Genomic DNA, 23,649 nt, shown 5'->3' on the forward strand with positions numbered 1-23,649 from the left:
AAAAAGTTGACCTCTATGCTGCAGCTGGAATAAGCTGAAGTTAGTACAGTCCAGATCTCATAAATATTTCCGTTCCTCAAACGGTAGAGCTATATTTTCTCTTCATGTTAATCGCTCTTCTTTGTGCTTGTACGTCACATTGGATGATCAGGTTTACAATTCTCCAAATTTGAGCCATAGAATAATCTATTGATATTCAAAAAGGGCGAGTTTCGTCTTTGAAAGATATACTGATAATTTAGTAACAGCAGTGGCTCAAAAATGTTCATTCACCACACTCTGACCTAACAGAATATTTGTCCAGAACACCCCGTCTCAACTGAAACCTATATTTGAAACGAAATATAAAGGTAGTCGTTAAACGCACGGAAAATTCGGCAAAAGTAATTTATATTAGCTCTATATTACACAGATGTATCTGGTACGCAATAAGGTGGTAATGAATTTTTGCGCAGAACGCGACGATTCGTATGCTACCAATTTTATGATTAGGCTCTCTACAAAATTTTGTGATAAATTACTGGGTTATTAAGGTCAGTTAATTGTAAAAATAGTTTGTGACGTATTCCAAGGGAACTTACTAAGCCAGAATTCCTCTAAAATTTCTAAGGAAATGAGTCAGGAATGCAAATTCCTTGACCGGACTCGATCTGGGCCCCTCTCGTGTACAAATCATAAGTATTAATCTTTGGTGTCAGAATACTGAAGCTGAACAGGTGAACAATTTAAATATGAGGACGGTCTCCACGAGTATTTCATAGACCACAAATATCAGACCGGCATAAACAAGTTTAGGAATGATTACAAAAAAGAATTCGTTTGCAGTGAACCCTATCCTCTATTTGTAAGACAATTTCCAACAATTCGGTCAGACCAGGGCTCAGACAAAGTACTAATATCTGTCACGACAGATGGCTCCAGATAATTCTCGAGTCCAGCCCTAGCGTCACTCGTGAGCAAACTTTCTCGGCACCAGCACACCTGCCACATAAAACTGAAGACGAAACTTTCTGAAGTCGTCGGATTGGTCCTTCACTAGTCTGCATATTACACGTTGATACACACGGGACTGTTTTTTTTATCCCCTCTCCCTTGTATCCCTGGAGAAAAAGAAGACAGTGTTGCTTAATGCATTCCATTCTCTCCAACTCGTATTTTAACCATAACGCGTAATTCTCCCTAGACCTTCAATAAGTACGACGTGCAGAATATGCAAATAAAACCGATTATTTTCTTATATTATGCTGCATAATCTCTTCGGTTACAAGAGCATCTTCATAAATCACTAAAAAACCATCAAGGCATAAATAACTACGAACGCAGTCGTTAATATGAAGCTGGAGGAACAACTCGGATGAAATCTACCTACACTCAAAATCGATATTGTTATTCTTTGATACACGGCTGATTATTAAAATGTCAGAAGATGCACCAAAATAAGGACGATATTTAATGCACAATAATAATAGTGAACACCAATCCTCCATCGGCCCCGATAACGACAACTTTCAGCGCGATCTTTCAAAACTGAAAGTGATGCAAAAACTCTTTTTGGTTTTCAGGGCATCGTTAGCCACAAGAACATTTCTTAGGGTGGCACATCAGAGATACAAGGAGATGGTCGCCTGTCTTCGTTCTGCACTTTGCTTTGAACGTCCCGAAATGTGGGTGGCCAGCCTTGGTGCTCCTGGCGACATTGCCACGCTCCTTGTGGAGAAACAGATCTCGAAGCATCACGCTGGTGTGTTGCCCGTTAACTACTTGCACCTCCTTCCGTTCCGTTTGTGAAGCATCGGCAGAAGGACTGTCCCTTCGAGGAAACAGCGGAGGTCTAACTTCCAGGAATGTACGGGCACTGGCAGAGTGGAGAGCAGTGGTTTGAAGGAAACTTGAGTCTTATTTTTGAACCAACCACGTACACACAACAGACATTGAGATCAAGGTCCACGCAAACATACCTTTGCATTATGTTAATATTACTTTGCGGTATGTTATGTTACGATGACGTCATAATTTCATAATCTGCCCACATACACGTTTTGATAAATTACTCCAAGACGCATTATACAGGATGATCGAAACGTCACGTATCCCATTCCTGACACTTTTATTCGCTAAAAGAATTAAAATCAGAAAACAAATAACAATGTTTTATTAAGTGCTGGAAATGTTCGGTGCTTAACAAAGTTGACTGATATAGCCCAAACCATCGTCGCTTAACACTGAAGTTCGGCCAGAACGGTCCCTGTCCTGCACGCTTTCAGCGTCCCTGAATTACAACCATCAATAAATATTTTAATATGGATTAGGTGACTTTTCGACCACTATATATTTTTCACAAAAGAATAAGAAGCGAGATTAACTGTCTGTATCCAGACTATAGCAAAACAAAACTGTCTCAACGCCTGAATTTGTAACAGAAATAAGATTTGTCCTCTGTGCAGGATGGTAAACTGCATACAATTCATTTATATCTGCCCTAAATGTATCCAATACCGAAGACCAAACATGTGGGATTCCGCTATCGTCCCAATGGTATTCAACCTGGGATACGTGAAATTTAAAAAAAAAAGTATTATTTTATGATAAGCACTGAATAATCAGGGCCAGATTTAATACATTATTTTGGATGTAATTTATTTAATTTATTTTAGATGTAGATTATATACTATGTATAACTTGAATTATACACCAACAACTTTTGGGGTACAAATTTGAAGAGAAATTATATCTAGGGGTACGCGAACAAAAAAGGTGGAATACCACTGGTTTAATTGTTCAACGAGAGAAAGCAGTCCACGCTAAGAAGAACCTCATTCACGGAAACATAAAAACTGGCAGTAAAGTGTCGAAGAATATTTTACATCTCGAAAGTTTTCCGAATTCTTTACTCACAGAGTTCACACCTGTACTGCTATTATTTTTAAAAAAGAAGCATTTGCGACCATATGCTCATAGGAACATTTTTTCTTATTTTTGATCCAGGAACATGCACACAAAGTTTGTAAACATACTTTTGACTCACTCTGTATATAACAATTTGAGGTGGTAAGTATGAAGTATGACTCTGCAAGTACGTCTGAAACGTCGGAAAACTTCTACCACACTACACGTCGCAACATTCAGAAGACAGCCTTCTTTGACACGTAACGTTAAAAGCCTGAACTTCAGAATATATTTATAAAACAAAATTAACACATCTTCTACGCGACTCTTCAGAGAAATCTTCACAGTTCTGCGCACGTGGTACACTTCCCACGTACTTCGCTGTAGCAATTAACCGACACGCTATAACACTATGCACTCAGCGCAAAATATTGTCTTACGTCAGGGAACGAAAGAAGAAATAAACCATGGGAGAACGGCAAAGATGTGAACTAACTTTTGGGGCGGGGAAATGCATTAATTACTAACCCATGAAGTCAATAATACTAATAAAAGCAATTAATTGATTAATTTTGTGCTTAACAAGGGCGCAACGACCAATTTAACCAAGAATTAGAACAGCACTAGAAACAATATTATAACAGATCTATACAAATATTTCGTAAAATACAAAGAAATGACACTAAGATAAAAGAATTATGGTAAAATCTATACTATCTGAACCAAACAGAATATGAACAAAGTAAAGTAAGGAAAATCGAAGTACAAGCAATGTTAAAAACGCCCGATAGCAAAAAAAACAAAATATAATTGTCGTTAAAAATATCAATGTCGTTGAAAATAGCATTGGCAGCAGAAACACTTCTAGTTGACAGATAACCTGGAATTTTTAAAATTGTGGTAACAGCAGAAACAAACATCATACGAGGTGCGATCGGAACGTTTCCAGACTGTGTCAATAGCGGGCGAACCGGATGTAGTACGAGCTTCTGCCTTTAGGGGGTGCGGCCTACATTCATAGTAAATCAGTGTGCCAGCCGGCATCATCGAATTAGCATTTGTTTCTTAGTTACGGGCGTTTTGGTAGTGCATTACACCGACCCTCCTGCGATTTCGGAATGGCGTGTGCATCAAATTTTGCCAAAGACTCGACAAAACGGCTACGGAAACCTATGAAATGCTAAAGCAAGCATTTGGGGAGTCCGCAATAGGTCGTGCACAAACTTTTGTGTGGCATTCACGTTTTAAAAATGGCCGAACCTCTGCCGATGATGACGAGCGTTCTGGACGACCATCTTCGAGCACAACGCCCGAAAATGTTACGAAGATTCGGCAGGCCATTCACGAAGATCGACGTCGTACCATCAACGACTTGTGCGACATTGTTGGGATAGGCTATGGGACCTGTCAGCTGATTCTAAAGGAAGAACTCCACATGCGACGCATCCTGTCTGAGGACCAGAAGCAGAATCGACTTCTCGTTTGTCAGGAGCTCAAAGATCTTGCAAGAACCGACCCCAACTTCCTTTCTAAGCTCCGTGTGACTTCTTCCTCTTCCCAAAGATGAAAATTCAGCTAAAGGGAAGGAGATTTGAGACGATAGAAGAGATTCAGGCAGAATCGCAGATGATGCTTGACAGGCTGACAAAGAAAGATTTCCAGGGATGCTTCCAGGCTTGGCAGCGGCGCTGGGATCGTTGTGTTCACTCCCAGGGAAACTACTTCGAGGGTGATGGATAAATTTAATACCTGAGATAAGTGTACGGGTTTTTATAGGCGCAGTCTAGAAACTTTCCGATCGCACCTCGTATCTTTAAAAACATATTTTAAAAATGTTTGGCCTTCTACATTACATTTTGTAAAGTAATCGTTCTGGTATACGATTTTCTGAATACCGCAAAATTTGTCACTTTGAAGTACTCTGAAGTTGTATGAAGTGTTTTATTAAAGTTGACATGATTCAGTCAAAATGTCTGCAGGCAATGCAAAAGCTGTCCTTGCTGAACGCGAGTCTCGTCATAATATTCGTATCGATCTCGGAGGAAACTCGAATCCTCCGCAAAGAGAACTGAGTCAGAGCTGCAATATTAATCGCCTCTGATAAGATTGGCAGTTGAGGCGGCATCCATTGGGTTCTAATTTTTGTAGCTGAAGGCACACCGACGTTGTTGAAACGAATGTACATTCGTGAATTTAATTACAAAAGCATTCTTTCCATTGCGTGCGTTTATTTCCGTAGCTAATATTAAATTTATATCTTTCAGAAGGGGGTTCATAATTGTTTTTTACGAGTTTATACACAATGCGTAAAGAATGAATGAGTAATGGGAATCATATTGCTTGTCCGCCCATCCTTATATCTGGTCCGACATCATTCAAAGCATTTTTATGGAGATGGGTGTTTGACTTTAATATCGGTATGACTGGATCAATTTCACCTTTACCATCTTTACGCATACGTAACATTCTACATAATTAATCCATTATAAATTAACTAATTAATATTCTTAACAATATTAAGTGAAGAGCAGTAACTAAACTAAAAAAGAATCCCACTTGACATGCTTAAAATATCTCAGCTGTCGAAATGTTTCCCGAACTGTATGAAACTCAAACGGTCATTACCATGTGATACTGGACTCTATCCTGATCCACTTTAATCCAATCTACACTCCCACTTCCTACTTCTTTTAAAATTAATTTAAATATTACGTCCCATGACTTCTGTCTAAAGTAGTTCAATCTTACGCATTTTTCATCTCATCCATGCATGTTATTTGCCTGCCCATCTAATTATCCTTGATTTTCAACATCATGCCATTTTCCAACATCTTCTTGTTAGGTCTGATTTCTCTCTCTTGAATTTACATATTTGCCTCAGTACCATATTGCTAGTTATTATCTATAGGTATTCTTCCTTTATGGTAAAATACCAAATTTAACGTCAGCTGGATACCTTAGTCAGTGTAGTGACTGGCTAGGGGCTGGGTGATAGGAGTCCGATCCCCGACACAGGCAGAGGATTACCTTCTGATCTCTACGCCAGACCAGGTTCTGGAACCCACCAAACCTTTTTTACAATGGGTACCGCGGTCCTTTCCCGGGGGTAAAGCTGACCACTCACCCCTTTTAATGTCGAGGCTGAGAATACGTAGGAGCTATACCTCCCCTCCTCTAAATGCCAACATTGGCATGTAACGGGATAGCTTTTATCAAATTTATCACTCACAAAAAATAAGTTTTTTATTGTAGGTTTTAGGCAGAATAAGAAAAGATACAAATTTGGTAGCAAGCATTTTCCGTCGAAAAGAAGATTAAATAAACTCTTTGAAGCTGAAGTTCGTTAGAATTTAGTTTATAGCGCAAAAAAGCCACCACCATTATAAAGACCATTTAGTTTATGCTGTTTATGGAAATAATCCCTTTCTATATAGAGATTCAAGCAAAACCCATAAATAGAAACTTCGTAGTTACAAACATGCGGGTGGTACATATAATCACCATTAGTTAAACAGCAGTAAATTTAATCGGGTACGCCTCCATAAATCGTGCACGGGAAAGATCCGCATCACAAGCAATGCAATTAATGGCCGATTTGGAAAGACGCTGTCATGTACGCACAAGCGAAAGGTTAGCAAATAAAATGGACTATTAAGACACCAATTCTGGAATTGTTTATTCACAAATAATTTAAGCGCGCTTAGAAACTAAAGCGACAGCCAACTCAATAACACGAGGTTATTTTTAAGTCCGTCTATGGCGCTATTTTGTTTACAGTATTGATAAGGCCAGGGCTGTCTCCATTAATTGGAGGGGGGAGATAATATATTACACCCACACGTCCAATTGGTGGGATAGTGGAGACTCCGTACAGCATGTCCTTAGGTCCCACCTTATCCCAGTGCTTCTCGAAGCAGAATAATCAATGATGCAATAAACTACAGTGCAGTGCCATAAGGATGACAAAATGCACTGAGTCTGCTTACATTCACAAGGTTCGTGGGTCTAATACCGATGTTTCTGTCGATAATGGTTTCTGAGTTGTAACTCCGTGATGACCCGTAGGTAGACACCGACGTTTCGGAGAAACATACCGCCTCCGTCTTCTTAGATCAAGTGCAGTTTACATAAAATGGTCTTCAGATATTGGACAAGAACCTGGAGATAGAAGTTATACGTTCTTCCGAAACGTCGGTATGTGGCTACAAGACAGCACTGTGCCATAACCTAGGAAGCTACAATCCACAAGTTCATCTAATGCTAGTGGGATGATCAATCACTCACAAACCTTTGGAGAATCATTGAATATTACTTCGATAAAATCATAGTAATATAAACAAAAAGTACAAAATGTTACAGGGGCAAACGTAAAATAGAAGCAGGAGAAATGAGAAAACTGAAACCCTCATATTCTTAAACTCAAATAGATGAAACAGAAGACATAGATGAAGATAAAGAAGAAAGAATAAAAATATATTCAATGTAGTTAGAATTCATAATAATGTTCAAGAGAAAAAACAATACACATAAAGACCATTTCAGACAGTTTAGGCGCAGACAGGTAGCCAAAGATTGTGAGAAATTACATACGGGATGCAGACATATGACGAGGTAGGTTTTTAGAAGGATCTGTGGCCAGTGCGTCCATTAAACAGACTAACTGTGGAAGAAATAAGGCTACATGTTACGCACTTAGGTCGTTCTGTTTCAGGTGGAGTAGAAGAGATTATATGGAAATCAGAAGTGAGAAGATCCCAGGCCAATAATTTCTGATTCCTGACGACGAGAACAAGACGCTAAGCTAAGGCAAACATACAAGTTTATAAACCAAGGGAGCAAATTGGGTCAAAGCTAAAGTTCTGTAGGAGAATGTGGAAATCGATTCCTTGTAAGCTCTAAGGGACGGCTCCTTTGTGCGCGACAGCATGGTAAATATCGCCGTAGGTGGCGTTAGAGAAACTGCGTGAAGCAGAACGTGTCGCATCCCTCAAACACTCATCAGCTGTAACCACTCCGACTCATAATCGAGAGAAATCTCGTTAGAATATTGGTCCCGACACTACTCTGCCTTACACTGAGGTTTCCTTGGTCCTTATCTCGCCAGGTGTTAGGTTATTCAACGACACTATTTCAAATGCAGAATTAATGTAACATAGAATGATATTAGAAAGATGATTATGGAAGATGTTTTAGAGGAGATGGTAGTGCTTTTCTTTAAGGTAGGCTGCCGTCACTCGGCAGGAAACATTTAATAAAGCCACTAAACTTCTCAGAATAACCGACTGGCTGGCAGAGGTCCAAAACCGGAGCTTGAATTTTGACATTTTAATTATGAATGTTACAAACGCATTTTCCAGTAGTACGAACAGTTGTGAAACCTACATCGTTTGAACCTGCAGACGACAGGTTCTTTTAATACTTGTGCACCATACATATATCATCATACGAATAGACTACTCAGATAATGGCAATCGACAAACACAGTGGTACTGAACAAAATATTTTCGTAACTGAGAGATCTCCTCTTTGTGTCATCAGCCGAATACCGTATTGCCAAGATACAAAATTGAGATTTTGTGGTTTACATCCAAACCAATTCCGGGGTAATCAAGCAAATGAGCCAGGATCTATTTTCCTCACACCCAACATACATCACTAATCATAATCACTGTACGTGTGTGTGAGCCTTCCGATGTGCTTGTGGAACTTGTACCATATTTCTCACACTGACATATAACCTACCCATTATTACAATATTTAACAACATTGTGGACTTGCAACGGGATGAAATGGGGGAAACTGGTCTTATTTAATTTACTGTTCTAAAGGTTGTTATTATGAGCCGGTATAGCTCAGTCGGTATAGTGACTGGCTACGGGCTGGACGACCGGGGTTCGCTCCCCGACGGGGGCAGAGGATTTTTCCTCTGGTCTCTGCGTCCAGACCGGCTCTGGGGCCCACCCAGCCTCCTCTACAATGGGTACCGGGGTCCTTTCCCGGGGGTAAAGCCGGCCGGGGCGTGATGCTGACCACTCACCCCCATCTAGTGCCGAGGTCAAGGAAGAGAGGAGCTATACCTCCACTCACCCCAAACGCCTACATGGCGTATAGTGGGACAAACTTTACTTTTAAAGATCAGTTTCATATAAACTAAAAAGAGGTGATCGCCACGCAAATCATTTATATGTTACAGATATTAAGAAAACTGCTGTTAACACTTGCAAGGCCATTTTGGTTTCTCGCAGAGTGGTGAGAGCCGTACATACAAATTTTATATATAGTTTATTTTAGGCGTTGAAGTACCAACAAAGTTAATGTTAGAGGTATTAGTGGATTCTAGTGGGTTCCAGCGATGGTTTATTACAATCTGGATTAATGAGTTTTCGGACTCTGTGACTGTCCATCATCTGATAAATAAAAGAAAAACGACGTTTCGAAAACTGGATCTATTCACGTCCTTAGTTGTGGGGAACAGGGGTACCTACTCAGCGGAGCTTTCATGAAGCTATTAGTCGCCCAGCTAGTCAAGAAATTTCGAAGGTTTACTGTCATGTTCACGAAATTCCACCACTAGCCTCTTTCCAGAGCCCTCTCAATCCACTTCCAACCACCAAACCCAATTTCTTTAAGATCCATCTTAATATTAAGCCCTCATCGAAGCCTGTCTCCAAAGCTGTTTCGTTCCTCCACTTTTGTTCAAATAAAATATAACGTGACTTTCTCATTTCTCCCTTATATACTATAAGCCCAGCCCATCTCATATTCCTTAAATGTAGTGATGTGAAATTGTTTATAATTACACGTAATGTATTGAAGCTGATAACGTAAAGTAAACATAAATCTCTACAAATAAAAACTATACTCATTACGGTACAGTGCAATATCTAGTTTTTCTAGACTTCGTTTATATTAAGTGTGATACTATCTATCATCTGAAGAAAACAAAACATGCGTTCTTAATGTCCATCCGAAAGATTATGAAACTGCAGATTATTCTAAAAATATAATACAATTTATCTTGTGAAAATGTATTTCATGTAAAAATTTGTGCCGGAAGTTACGGAAGAAAATAGAAAAGAGCGTGCGCTCATGCAGTGGCCATATTGTTCAAATCGTCTCCGTGCAATAGGTCAAGAGGTAATCAACCTGCAGAAGGAAACGCCGTACTTCCGCGTTGGTGTTCCACACGCCGACCTATATAAGGTTTGCTTGTTTGTTCTACTCTGCTTGAGTGGCAGGGCGCAAGCGAAAACAGACAACCTGTAAAGCTAGCGAGCTTGTACTCCTGAAGCCATTACAGCAAAAGCATTCGTATAAATGCCAGGAAATGGCGTGGAATCATTGTGTGAAAGATGAATCAAACGTCTGTCCGGAAAAAAAAGACAGAAAAACTGTCAATAAGTTTTCCGCACTACAGTGACATATTATTAAGGCTATACAATTAATTGTCTGCTATGGAAACAAGAATGTGCAAGTGCGCTTATATTGAAGACAGTCATGGAATTTTGTCTCAAGCCAGTTCAATCCAGTCCCATCTTCATAACCCACCTTTCCAAAAGCTATTTACATATTATCCTCCCAATTCCATCTCGGTCTTCATAGTTCTATAATTAAATTAGAAACAAGGAAATTAATTCGCCCGACAATTATAAAAGTATCAGAAATACCCACTTCTGACAACAAAATACTTAAAAATTATGATTTCCGTTATTAACATGGGCCATGTATGTGCCTAAATACCTACCGTCTGCATAGTTTTGACCACGTGATAATATTACCTACATCACACATAGCTAAACGTCAAGTGTGTTTTAATTATAAATGAAATGTTACAACTAGCATCGTAAGTTGAATCTTAGGATGCGTAATACTTAAAATGTTGGTAGAAACTTACAGATTTAAGTTCATGCTTGCTGTTAACTATGGGTTTGCACGCTGTTTGGGAAATAAGATCAAGAGTTTTCTACTTTGCATATCCGATAGCACAAACTCAGAAGAACAATTGCCTCGGACCGCAGCTTTAGAATATTTTAAATAATACGCAAATTTGCACAGAGAACAAATTCCTACAGGCATTCCAGAAAACAGTGGTGTTTTATAATGGTGTTCATATCATATAAGCCTAGTGACAGATTAGCTTCCAAAAAAAACTATATCCATAAATTGGTAAGGTGATCCCCTTCGTGCTACTCTGACCCACACGATCACTTTTGTGCCTTTACATTAATAAGTTAATAAGTGTCGTGTCCTATCGATTTCCGTTTTAGACCTTACTACAGAAACATGTTCCGTTCCGTTCCGTTCCTTTGCAGAATTCGATGCATTACCAATGAGTTCAAGAGGTTCCGCTTCATGAGAACAGCGTCTTTGCCATTATTAAATCGGACAGAGTCTATGCAACACAGCTTCTCAGCTGGGGAGCCGTTAGTCTTCTCGAATCGCTTCTGGCTGCTGATCACACTCGGATTTAAAGAGTTTAATCTTCTTTCTGCATCCACGCACGCGCAGTATATGCCATATCCTAGATGTTGCCCCTAAGGAAGAATATGACTTTGGGGAGCGGAGAGGAGGAACTTCTGTTGTCACCGGTGTCTATTGACATCAGACGGGCTTCAATGGCGTCTTGAAATCCAAACGTGCTGATATTCTGTTGAGATTCACGTTTGAAGAAGCATAATGGAGACACGGATATTAAACGTATAGTTAAGTAAGGTTTCAAGATATTACACATTAAAAGAACTGTATAAAATTCACGAGCCGCCACGGTGGTCTAGCGGTCAGAACACTAGCCTTGTAATCCTGGGGTCCCGGGTTCTATTCCCGGCGGTGCCCGAATTTATAACTTGTGTTGGGCAAGGCCGTGGTCTAGGCAACACGGAGTTTTCCTCCGGGGGCTTCCCGGTTTCTCCGTGACATCCCAACAATTACTCCACTCACACTCACGCAGAAGAAGGCAATGGCAAACCACTTCTGGATCATCTGCCAAGAACGTATATATATGAACAGGTCCCTGACAACCTGAAGAGGATGGAAGGATCCTGTTCATAATATATGGACCTGTCGTTAGACAGAACACTACAAATAAAATAAAATTCACATGAAATTTATATCGAGGGAAATACAAATACAACAATATCAAAGACAATAGTGGAATCCAAGACCATTTTTACAATAATGTAATTCATGCAGTTGTAAGAGTGTGCCGAAAGACAAGACATGGAGTTGCCCATGAGATGTTTTCCGCTTACGCTAAAGCTTAAAGAACATATAATAATAGTAATAGTAGGGCATACGAAAGTGCCAGGAAGATGCACAGCATTGATAATGTGAAAGTTAGGGAAATGGTTTCGGAATCTGGTCTCCTGGCGGAAGGGACAATTTCCAATTTGATTTCAAAGCGGAGAACAGCATCCGGCAGTTCATAAGACGACCTGTATGCGAGCGCGCCAGAATAGTTGCACTGTGCGTACATTTCGTAAACTGTTCCTGTTTAAGATAATGTTATTCCATATCTTCGAGTCACCTGTGATCATTGATTTTTAGTGAAAAATTATTTTAAACGGGGCGATTGTAGCCTAGAACAAGAACCTATATCCACATTGTGAGACTGAGAAAAAATAAGAGAAACGTTAATGAAAAGTGTCGCTTGCCTAACCCAAGTTATGAATGGCATGACTCTCTAAAAGTGTTGTAACGAACCAGTTAGAACGCCATTCGTTGGGTGGCTAACGCAAAACCTGTCCTACCCAATGATAATTGTGTCCTTGTCGTAATGAAAGACGTTTTCATGGATAAGGCTCTGATGACATAATAACTGCGGCATAAATACTGGGCTCTACTCCTGATGAGAAGAATTGACACCTATAACATTGACTATTTACGTTACTTTAAAACTACCTGTAGTTTTGATTGATTTTTAACACGTTAACAACTGGGATCAACCAGTACAGCTGATCATATATCAAACCCATTAACTGACTAAACTATTAATTCTCTGTCATTATGTGTAAATTTAAGTTCAAACGACATTAATAAACCACAGTAATCGAGAATCATTTGGATACTGAATTGCTCGCGTTATGAATCATGCACTGAGAAGGGCTGGCAGCAAGATTACACATGCTTGAGTATCAAACAATACGTAATCTACGGAGTCCTACGGTATACTGTAACTACTATATTTAGTGTTTTCACTGCGGTCCGTACCAAGTGATCAATTCCCGAAACACAACGATTTGTATACTCTTGATCGAGAGATCCCTGAAAGGGCAGGGAGATCACATGAGGTTCAACCCTTAAAGATTCTTCAGAACACTAATAGCTCGGCATATAAGCAACACTAAAAAAATAAAATAAGTCCATTAAATTGAATAAATGTATTTATTTATCAGTTTCAGTTAATAATTAAAATAAATATAAAATTTTATAAATGTTAGCGACTTAGTTGAATACACAGCATGGTATTTTAAGACTTGCTGAAACAGGCTGAAAATACCTAATTCAAAACTTTGTGCTTCAGAATTTTTTCGTACGGCTTTGTATCACTTCTGATAAAGACAAACTAGCCCTCTGCCGTGGTTCAGGTTCCATGTTAATCTAGGTCGTAGCTATCTGAACAAAATATTGAGGTCGACTGTCTGTGATCGAAGGCCCGGGTCGGCACAATCAGGACAATCAGACAAGCAGGATTTTCTCAAGCACAAACACCAGTCGGCAATGCAGGCTTCCCTTCGGGAATACACAGGATGGTAAACAGTGGCGTGGAGTGGTCCCAACAATTCCGCTCAACTGAACTCAGGCGTACAAGGCACAGGAGAAAAAACAGAGACTGGAGGGAAATGGAATATTATAAGACAGAGACAACAGGAAAGAAAGAAAGAAAACAGAATAGACAGAAGAAAGTGAAACAAAATAAGGAGATAGTCGAAATCCAGATGGCATAACCAGAAACCTGCAAGATTCTCACATCATTACGTGATAATAGTAAATATTAAGGAGTAAGATGTGTGAGGTTCTAAGAGCGGTGAGTATGAAGATCGCTGTCCTCTGGGTTGTAGCGCCGTGTAGTATGGTAAGATTTTACAAACATTCAAGAGATCCTTGTTGCCTCCATCATAAGTATGAAGGCAGCAAGGATCCCTGAAACGCCGGTAAATTTTAAACAGCCTACATGGAGCTCAACCCAAACGACGTGTATCTCCAAGTATTAAGTAGACCGGCGAGGACAATTTTTCTTCCCTCATCCTCAGCTTCTTTTTAAAGGTTTTAAGCTGAACTTGTTCACTAACCCTTTAAACAACAGCGCTGTCCCACGTTCATGACAATCTATAAGTCTGCATTTTTTGTTTCGTATAATTCTCAGGGTAAAAAACGATTATTTTCCTTAACAGATTCAAAAGACTACCCTTCGTACTGGTGCAATGTTACGTTTTCTTTGCGGTACGGACTGAATTATTAAAGTAACAACAGAGTTCCCTCAGTACTCTTCGGAGATAATCGAGAAACGTTTCTTCTTATTAATCTGTCTTGCCCGAAAACTAATCATTCGCCCGATCATCCATACTTCCTGTAAGTAGTCTCTGTGAAATCAGGTTTTAATTAAACGCTGCAGATTTAATTACAGCGTCTTCATTCAAGCATATAAATCTATCTACCCGGAAATTTGCATTAATTCAGACCAACAAAGTATAAAAGACAGGAAAAAGAAGTATGTTATTACATTAATTTACTTTCTGACAGTTGTTTATTTTTGAAAATCAACACAATTCTAATGAAGCTGAAACTGTAATCCCCACAGATCTCAATTTACTTGTCCACTATGCCCACGCCCACACACACGATGGTAATTTGACCACTTGGGAGATTATCGGTTTTTCAAGAAGGACTCCGCTCATAAAATGGGTTAAACAGAGGAAATTACGCCTTATTTCCTTTCGTTCTTTATTTATCAGCGTTACCAAGCCACACAAACACATTAAAGGGTAGTGACGATGGTGTGTTACAATCGGGATAAATAAATTCTTGGACTATGTCCATCGTCTGTGCTTTTAAAATGAACACTATGTTTCGATTGAGGTTAGCTCTTTCTACGAGACCCATCTGAGTATGCGCCACTCTCCCCGTTTTTAACCTGAGGACGAAAGTAGATCTAGCTTCAGAAACGTTGTGTTCATTTTAAAAATACAGACAATGGACATAGTCCAAGAATTAATGATCCCGACTCACACACACACAAAAGCCTTTCAGAAAATTAATGATGTAATTAAAAATAATAATGCATGGCAAAAGAGTGTGATGAATTTTGCCACTGCCGCTAGATTACCGTTAGGCGAAGCATGGGGAGCGTTTGCTGTTTATATTTAAATACAAATTTATTCTGTTCGAAGAATTTTGGATCATACTGTATATCACTCTTCCCAGAAGTCTCAATGTAAATGCTGAGGAAGTATAAAAATAGGATTAGGACACAACAGTTCCGTGGTTCATGAACCTGGAAACAAAATGTCAAGTTACGTATCAGCCAATTCTGCTGTTTAATTCCCACTTTGACAAAAATTTAATCGACTTGGAAAAATGTTGTCTACTCAGTGGAGTTAAACGCATTAATTATGTCTTGAAGTGGATTAATAGTGCAAACCCATGCGAGAATTACTGAATAACAATTAAATGCGTGCCAAATAAATTAAATCAGAAACAATCTGAGTATCGATCACTGGCATCGCCCAGTCTCGAACCGCTCGATTGTAAGTTCGAATCCGTCTCTTGTCCCCTTTATTCAGTGTTATACAGTTTCAGAAGCTGAGCCGGGATAGCTCAGTCAGTATAGTGACTGGCTACGGGCTGGACGACCGGGGTTCGAACCCCGACGGGGCCAGAGGATTTTTCCTCTGGCCTCTGCGTCCAGACCGGCTCTGGGGCCCACCCAGCCTCCTCTACAATGGGTACCGGGGTCCTTTCCCGGGGGAAAAGCCGGCCGGGGCGTGATGCTGACCACTCACCCCCATCTAGTGCCGAGGTCAAGAATGAGTAGGAGCTATACCTCCACTCACCCCAAACGCCTACATGGCGTATAGTGGGACAAACTTTACCTTTACTTTTTTTTATAGTTTCAGAAGTTAACTTAGAATTGAAAGTGGTCATACAGCCTAATCCGTGAAAGCTGAAGAAGACATTTGGCGAAATAACTTCTCAACACGAACAGTTTCCGAAAGTTTAAGGAGACAACGCCCAGAAGTTTAAAGAGACGACGCTCACGTGATGAGAAACGATGCTTTTTTATTTTATATAAAGTATGTCAGCATTCACTTCTTCTCTCAGACTGTTTTCACTATTTATGACAGCATTTCACAGTTTACACCTCGCGGTTTATTGCAGGAAGACTTCAAGTAAAACAAATATTAAAGGCCGCATTTTGTGTTTAATATGAAGAGTGTAATTTCAGTTTTCGGTCTACATTTTGCCTCTTTAATTCCCTCCGTAAAACTTCCTTTTGTACTCCTCGTTTTACACCCCCTCCTACTCGTACCATCTCCACTGTTGCCGCCCTTCATTTCGTTTCTAAGCGCAAGGATTTAATGAACCCGCCCTCTACTTTTGAGAACTAATTTTAGTTAACCTGAGTTTGTGCATGTCTTTCTCTCTCTCTCTTTATAGGCACTTTTGAAGGTAACGAGCAAGATTTTAAACTCAGAGCTGCATAAACATTTGACAGATTACGCGGCTGGAGAAAAATTATCTGACATCTCCTAGTTTTACCGTGTGTTTAATAAATGCAGATCCCAGAGTAAAATAATTACAGCAACACAAAGGAAGTGTAAATGCGCTAGGCTCGGTACGTTGAGGAAGGATTCCTGAAATGCATTTCAAGCCTCGACGTTAAAATCTGATGAAGAAGCTACTCAAATGACAAATTTGCATGAAGCACTATAATGACCCAATAAAATTTAAACAGCAAACACGAAGGTTACTAAGCATAGTGTCGAGTTCTATCCAGAGAGCTACCACTAAGCTCTGAAATAAAGATACATACAAGAAACAGCTGCCAATGTTATAAAATCCAGTCATTTAAAGACGACAGTAAAGCCCATTTCCGAAACGTCGTGTACATCAAGTTTCCCTCAGACATGTCCAACACAACTGATGTGTAATAAATAAACTTTTATTTATTTCTTTTCCTGGCTTTACAGTCCTTGAAGGACCTTGGCCTTCTTAATCTATGTAGGCATTTTCTAGGCCTGTACCTATACAGGACAACACGACACAGAAAGACGTGGACAAATATCCATGCATTGAGTGAGATTCGAACCCGCAGTTCCAGTGTCAAAGCTCACAAAGCCCGCGCGACCACTATGACCGGCACTTGGAAGACATTATTCGTTTAATTTCGAAATAAGTCTATAAAAGTACGTTGAAAATGTTTACAAACCAACTGATATGTATCATTTGGTTCAAAGCTGAATAATTTACGTAGGTCGTACAGCATGTCGTACTTCTCAGTTTGCCGTTTTAACCGATATTTTACTTGCATAATCAACATTTTTCTGCTGCTCATGTAGATAATCGAGAATGGACTCTTATGACACACCAAAATTTATCATTATGACAGCATTTTTCCCTACTCGTGATCTTCATAACGGAACCCGTCCGAGCCGTTATGCCCTGCCAAGATCTCTTTGTAACGAGAATGACTTTACCAGTTCACACATTCTAAACGTACAACAGCGTCTAAACAATTACAGTGGTTTAGTAGAAACTTGAAAATTTAATCCCTCCCTTGAAAGGGCCGACATGATCACGGATAGATCTGCCAAGGCGTCGGCTTATCTGAGTTCCGGAAGCACAATTTCCTGGTCGAAACAGGATCATGGGCATACACTGTTCCTGAGTAATGCGTGCACAGCTCCTAGCTTGGAAATGTGTAGACAAACACATCAGTAATAATTACTAAGCACGTTGCTGTAGTAATAACGCTCTCGGCATTTGGGAGGGAGTTTGTGAGAATCTCGGCAGGGACACCTCCGTGGATTTTCCCATTACCTCCAAGGAGAACGTAAGATTTGCCCTGAAATACATAAGAACCAAGTCTAAAAAACCTCCAAATAGGAGGCGGCGAAGACCCACAAATCAGTTGTAGAGCCAAGGAACAACACACAACGAGCCGCCTTTAACTTATCTGCATTATCTTATTCGCGACTAATATCCTCGCAACATCTGCTGATGAACAATATCAATAAATAACCTAGGAACCTCAGAATTCTCTACACTGATCGATATAATGTACGTTTTAATATACGTATAAACAACCAGTCTGTGCCCAATCCATATCCTTACACCCTGTAGGTAAAGTAAATTAATATAAGAGTAACAAATATGTGCATTTGGGTACATAAAACTTTCATGTTTTTGAAAATGACTGTCCTCTATCATTTTGCGCCGTGTGGTATCGTAGACCTTTACTGACTTTTAGAGATGCTTGATGTCTGCTTCATTAGGGCAAAGATTCTGAAACGTCGGTAAATTTCTAACGTGCTACACAGCTCAACATTCCAGAATACCACCATTTTTATACTCGGCACCGTAAGAACCTTAAAAATCACCTTAATCAGCCATTTTCTCAGAATTTTGTATATTTGATTGTTTATTTATTCAAAATATAGTACTAATCTACATTTGTCTTACAAAATAAAATATTGGCCCAGGAACGAGTTATTACGATGTCTGAACACAGTACCGAGCACGACATATATTATATTTTAGCTGAGCACAATTTTAACACACCTGATACTGACTGACGATAAACAAAGAAAATCAAAGTACAAGTACGAGTGATTACCGAAATTAACTGAGAAACGCAAAAAGGAACTTTTTCATTACCGAAATCGTGCTAACACAGAAATAACGTCATTAAAACAGCGTAACTCTCTTTATCTAGGGTTAAGCACGGTATATTCTGGACAGCTTCCATGACATGCAAATTGTGTACCTTCTCCCAGTTCTGTGATGTCAACAAAACCGAAACGAGGAACTGACAAAGCAAGCATGTCTGACAGCTGAATGGCCTAAACAAACAATTGTCAAGCGCTAACAGTTGCAGTTACAAAAGCATTCCGTCTTCTCCCCGATCATGCGACGGACGTCTGATTCTACTCCATGAACACGGTTTAATCACGTGATAAAATTTGGATTGTGGAGGTCCACGTCGTTTAGTTGCAGGAAACTCAACCTTCTTGAGGCTAACATCGTTAAAAACTCTTTTCCATCAGAATGTCACCCTGTCAACGTTATGAACTACGACGCCTAATATACACAGCATATCCGATAGAACTGGTGAGATTTCAGGTTCTGACGGCGTTGATTATTAAAATGACTATCTTCTGGGATGTTGCGTAGTGCTTTCAGGTAGATGTTTAACGACGTCTCAGATATTATTCTTGCTTCCATCATCGCCCTGGTGATGGAGGCAGCAAGCAAATCTGATCCGTCGGTAAACTTTATCAGAATAAACGGCGCAACAAACCAGACGACGGTCATCGTCAGAATTACATTTATTTATTGCCTATAAAGTAAGAAGATTTCATAAATTGTGTTAAATCTGTCAACAACTTTTTACAACATTCGTTGCTCGAGTAATAACTTAACTGACGATGATGCATTGAGCTATGACGTCATTTAAATCGATAACGTACGAGCATTAAATTCCCTGTAAATAATTTATTTGTATTCTTACCGAATTTTGTGGTATCAACGTTTCCGCTTACGTATTCATCATAACGTGGAACCATCAGATGGAGTTTCATAAAGTGTCGTATGTACTTCATGCTATTACAGAAAGTGCAAACGTAGTATGTTTTTACACCAATATGGTAAAAATGTGACTTTTTTAAGTGAAAGCGACACTAGCGCCACTTAATGTCGAATGACGTGACGATGAGGAACTTATATTTTTGCAGAACGGCAGCAAGACGAAGCATGTGTTTTGCTTCTGGTTTGTTGGCCACAATTAATGAATCAATGGTCATTTGAAATTTGGTATGTCTTAGCTTTCAAATTTGGCGACATTTTAGGCCACAGGAGCACGTTCACCCCTATGGAAAACTGCTGTCCACATGGCATGTGGCAAGACGAATGGGAAAGCATTTCAAATCAATTTATTTTATTCTAGACGAAAATTGTACTAAAACAATCACCTCACACCGGTGGACCGAGCTATTACAGATCTGTTCACAGACCGGTTTACAGGATGCAACCATGTCTTGTCTTGACTTAACTGTCTTATATGTAACATCAGATACATTAAAAGATCAAAACATAAAAATTTCAAGTGCAAGAAATGAGTACTTTATGAAACCTACGTAACCCACGGGATACCACCATTACACGAATTCGCATTAGAACATGAAATGTGAGTATTTCTCCCTCGGGTCACGTTCGTTGCGTTTCTAAGCAACCAGCTGGTGCGCCATTGAATTCTGTGACCTCAATATATGCCCACATCGTGTTTCTACAGGAAGAGACAATTAAACTGCTTGCTTCTTTTGTGGGTGGCGTATGACATCCCCGCATGCGAAAGGTCAGTTGATCTTGTCCAGCTGTATGCTGCGTACTGCCTTTACGGCTACAGCAAATGCCCCCAGGTCTCTGATACTGTGCGGACACTTTCGGGAACAAATCCAGATGAAAATTGTTAAACTGAGACTCATATGTCTTCATCTAAAACTGATATAGTTAGAATCAGGAAGCCTGGATAAACCGAAAACACAGCAGACACAGAAAAAAGATGCTTACAAATATTGTTTAAATAATGTAATTTGAAATGGCAAATTATCCTAGACACACGCTAACCGGAGGAAAACTACAGAAATAGTTTTGAATAGATGGGACTGACTGAGCCGTCAGGTTCTCATGCTGGTAAAGATTTCGATGTTGGTCTTCTGGGTAGTAACGCCATGTGGACTTGTAGGTGATACTGATGTTTAGGAGAAATACGCTATTTCCTTCTTCAGGGTTCCATTAATTCCCAGAAGACCAAAATCGACATAAATATTTAGTTAATGATTGTATTTAAACTTCATAGCTTAAAATAAAATTTTGATTGGGATGAAACATATGCTACTTCGCGCATTAACATTCACTTTCAAGATGGCAATTAAAAATATTTGCAGAAAGTTTAATAAACCTATAACATTCGATAATGCCCATTCCTGAAAACAGAAATTATAAAATTCTGCGTGTGTTGATATACAAAAATTGCAAAAAGACACGAAACCCTGTAACAACAAAAGCTAACTCACTGACTCCACGGGGCAGCATCTTTCTTAAAAAGTCTAAGAACAGCTGAAAATATGATTTTTAAAACTAGATTTATAAAGAGAAGGTACTAAAATTTACAAGCTCAGAGAAACAAAACACGTAAACTGTTGACAGATGACGACATGCACTCTATAGACACGCGATGAGGAAAGTGTGTTGATAATTTTGGATAAATAATACGAACTGGGTCAAACCTTAATCATGCCACAATCACGTTTCTAAACAATTTTCTCTTTCCTGTCTCCTACAAATCACGACCATTTGTTTTTACTACGTCTAGGTCATAACATGTGCTGAATATTAAATCTACTCGTCTCCCCGGAAATATGCCCTTCTTCAGTACTGGGTTAATGAAGTGGCACTTGACACGTGTAACAAAAAGGGAAAAACGATTACATAAGTGAATGAAACTTTCTCGTTGCATATTACCTTTTGTTTTCTCACTCCTCACAACCTTGTAACTTGTTTCCTCACTTTATCATGTCACTTCTCCGTCACAACCAATTCTGCAAGTGTCACCCATTAACTTCGGAACGAAACGACAGTCCTTCATAAAGCTCAAACAAAGATCATGCCTCGAAGCCGCATCTCCAGCATAGGGAGGTACTAGGTAAGCCAAGATAAACATACCTACTTGCATCATTTATTGTAGGTACAGCACAGTCCCGATTATCCGACCTTCGTTTGTACGACATACCGTTTCATCCGACGTGCCGTGCCGGAACGCTCCATTTTATCAACTGTAAACTCGCCACGTAGCAGAATGAACGACGCTCCACCACCCACCTTCTACACGCGCTTTAATACAATCTAACTATGCATTTTGTCCACAGAGTGTATTTGTGGGTTTAAAATTGTTCTCAGTACGAACAACATTAACCGACCGAACCTTGTAATGGGCAGGTGTTGTGAAGATGTCTGCCCTTTGAATGTAGTGTATCCTAGCAGATATTGACCGCAATTTCTGAAAAACATAATATATTCGTCTTCAGAGTGGTCATCACTCTGGTTATAATCATACTCGTAGCCGTGAGAACCTCTGATCTCACCCATAGGTGCTGTGTTTTCTTTGATGCAAGAACTGAATGTTTAAATAATATTTAGATAAACTTCTGGGATTCCAAAGGTTAGCTTATAAAATCTATTGCGTGGGTTTATCAAGTTTCTGTAGAATTAACGAACAGTTAAAATCCAGTCATTAGCATTTGCTTCTAAGAAGACAGTCGGACTTCAGCAATTAAACTTTTCGCGAGTTCAAGCATCACAGTCAAAACCCTAAAAGATATCGTCACCAGCTCCTCTCTGTATACTACAAATAGCACTCATTCTTTTGTGAAACGTATCTCATTTAGAATTGTGGGATTGTGCTAAATCAGAATTTTGTTTCAGAGAAACACCACATTTCAAAAATAGTCATCAGGGCAATAAGAAGCGAGGAATTTGTTTGAGATACGGGAATCAGTCGGAAAAAGCAGTGGTTCTACATTGTCAGATTCGGTCATTCTCAGTCATATTCGGAAACTACTGGGTCTACAATTTATGAGCCTGCGGTCGTGCTTGCATTGCGTTGTCGGACGGCGCTGTTGACGTGGGCGGGACTTGTACGCGTGAGTCACGGGCGAGTCAGTTTCGGTGCCGCTAGTAACAGAGAACTACGAATATTTCTCGTCACTAATACATGTTATTACATTAAATGTTCTTACCTTAAATCACAAAAGATGTTCAAAGTGACTTCCTTGTGCTTGCAAGCAAGTTTCACATCTCGTTAACATGTTTCGAAATACGCGACGAAGCTCTTCTTGGGAAATTGTCGAATATTTTCATATTCATCTTTAATGTTGTCACTTCCCTTCAGGTTTTCCGGCTAAAATTCTGCATGCATTTCCAGTCTCACCCACGTTATACATCCAGCAGCACCCTGCTCTAAAGTATCCTTCGTACTAAAAACAAAGTTATAAAAAAACTGTTACAATTCAACTCATGGCCCGGTGAAGAACACCTATTTCGACGTAGGAACTTGCTTCTTTCAATAATTTTGGGAACATATTCTGCCCATGCCCTTATCTCCCTAGACGAATTTTTTCTCTCATATGTTTAATAGAAGCCAGATGGTAATTACGTCCGTTTCCCTATGCCAGTAAATTTAGACAGCATTCTGATGTTCTGCCACACACAATTCAATTTGTTTGTTAATGGCCGCTGTCAGACACGGTGCCCTCTGTCGGTGCGAATAATACAAGATGACGTCACTGCGGTCTAACTGTACAACGATGCTCCGAACAATTTAACTTTCGCGTAAAAAGTGCGGAATGCTGAAGGAATTCGTGTAAGTAAAGGATGCAGGACGCCGAGCCTCCAACCACAAAACCTGTGTAGAACGAAAGACTATTTGCAGAATGAAGTGTCTGGAACACACGCTAACTCAACCGGAAGCTTCTGTAGATTTAGTAACTC

General features: G+C 39.6%; 1 protein-coding gene across 1 annotated transcript in view; it reads right to left on the reverse strand.

The window, feature by feature from the left end:
• Teh1 (tipE homolog 1 phospholipid transfer protein) overlaps positions 1–23,649 on the reverse strand; it is a 52,920-nt gene that overhangs the window by 24,099 nt on the left and 5,172 nt on the right. The gene's annotated exons all lie outside the window — the stretch shown is intronic.

The sequence above is a fragment of the Zootermopsis nevadensis genome, unplaced genomic scaffold (genome assembly GCF_977971745.1).
Source record: "Zootermopsis nevadensis isolate Lab colony 2312 unplaced genomic scaffold, Znev_1.0 Znev_ptg000002l, whole genome shotgun sequence".
NCBI lineage: Eukaryota > Metazoa > Arthropoda > Insecta > Blattodea > Termopsidae > Zootermopsis > Zootermopsis nevadensis.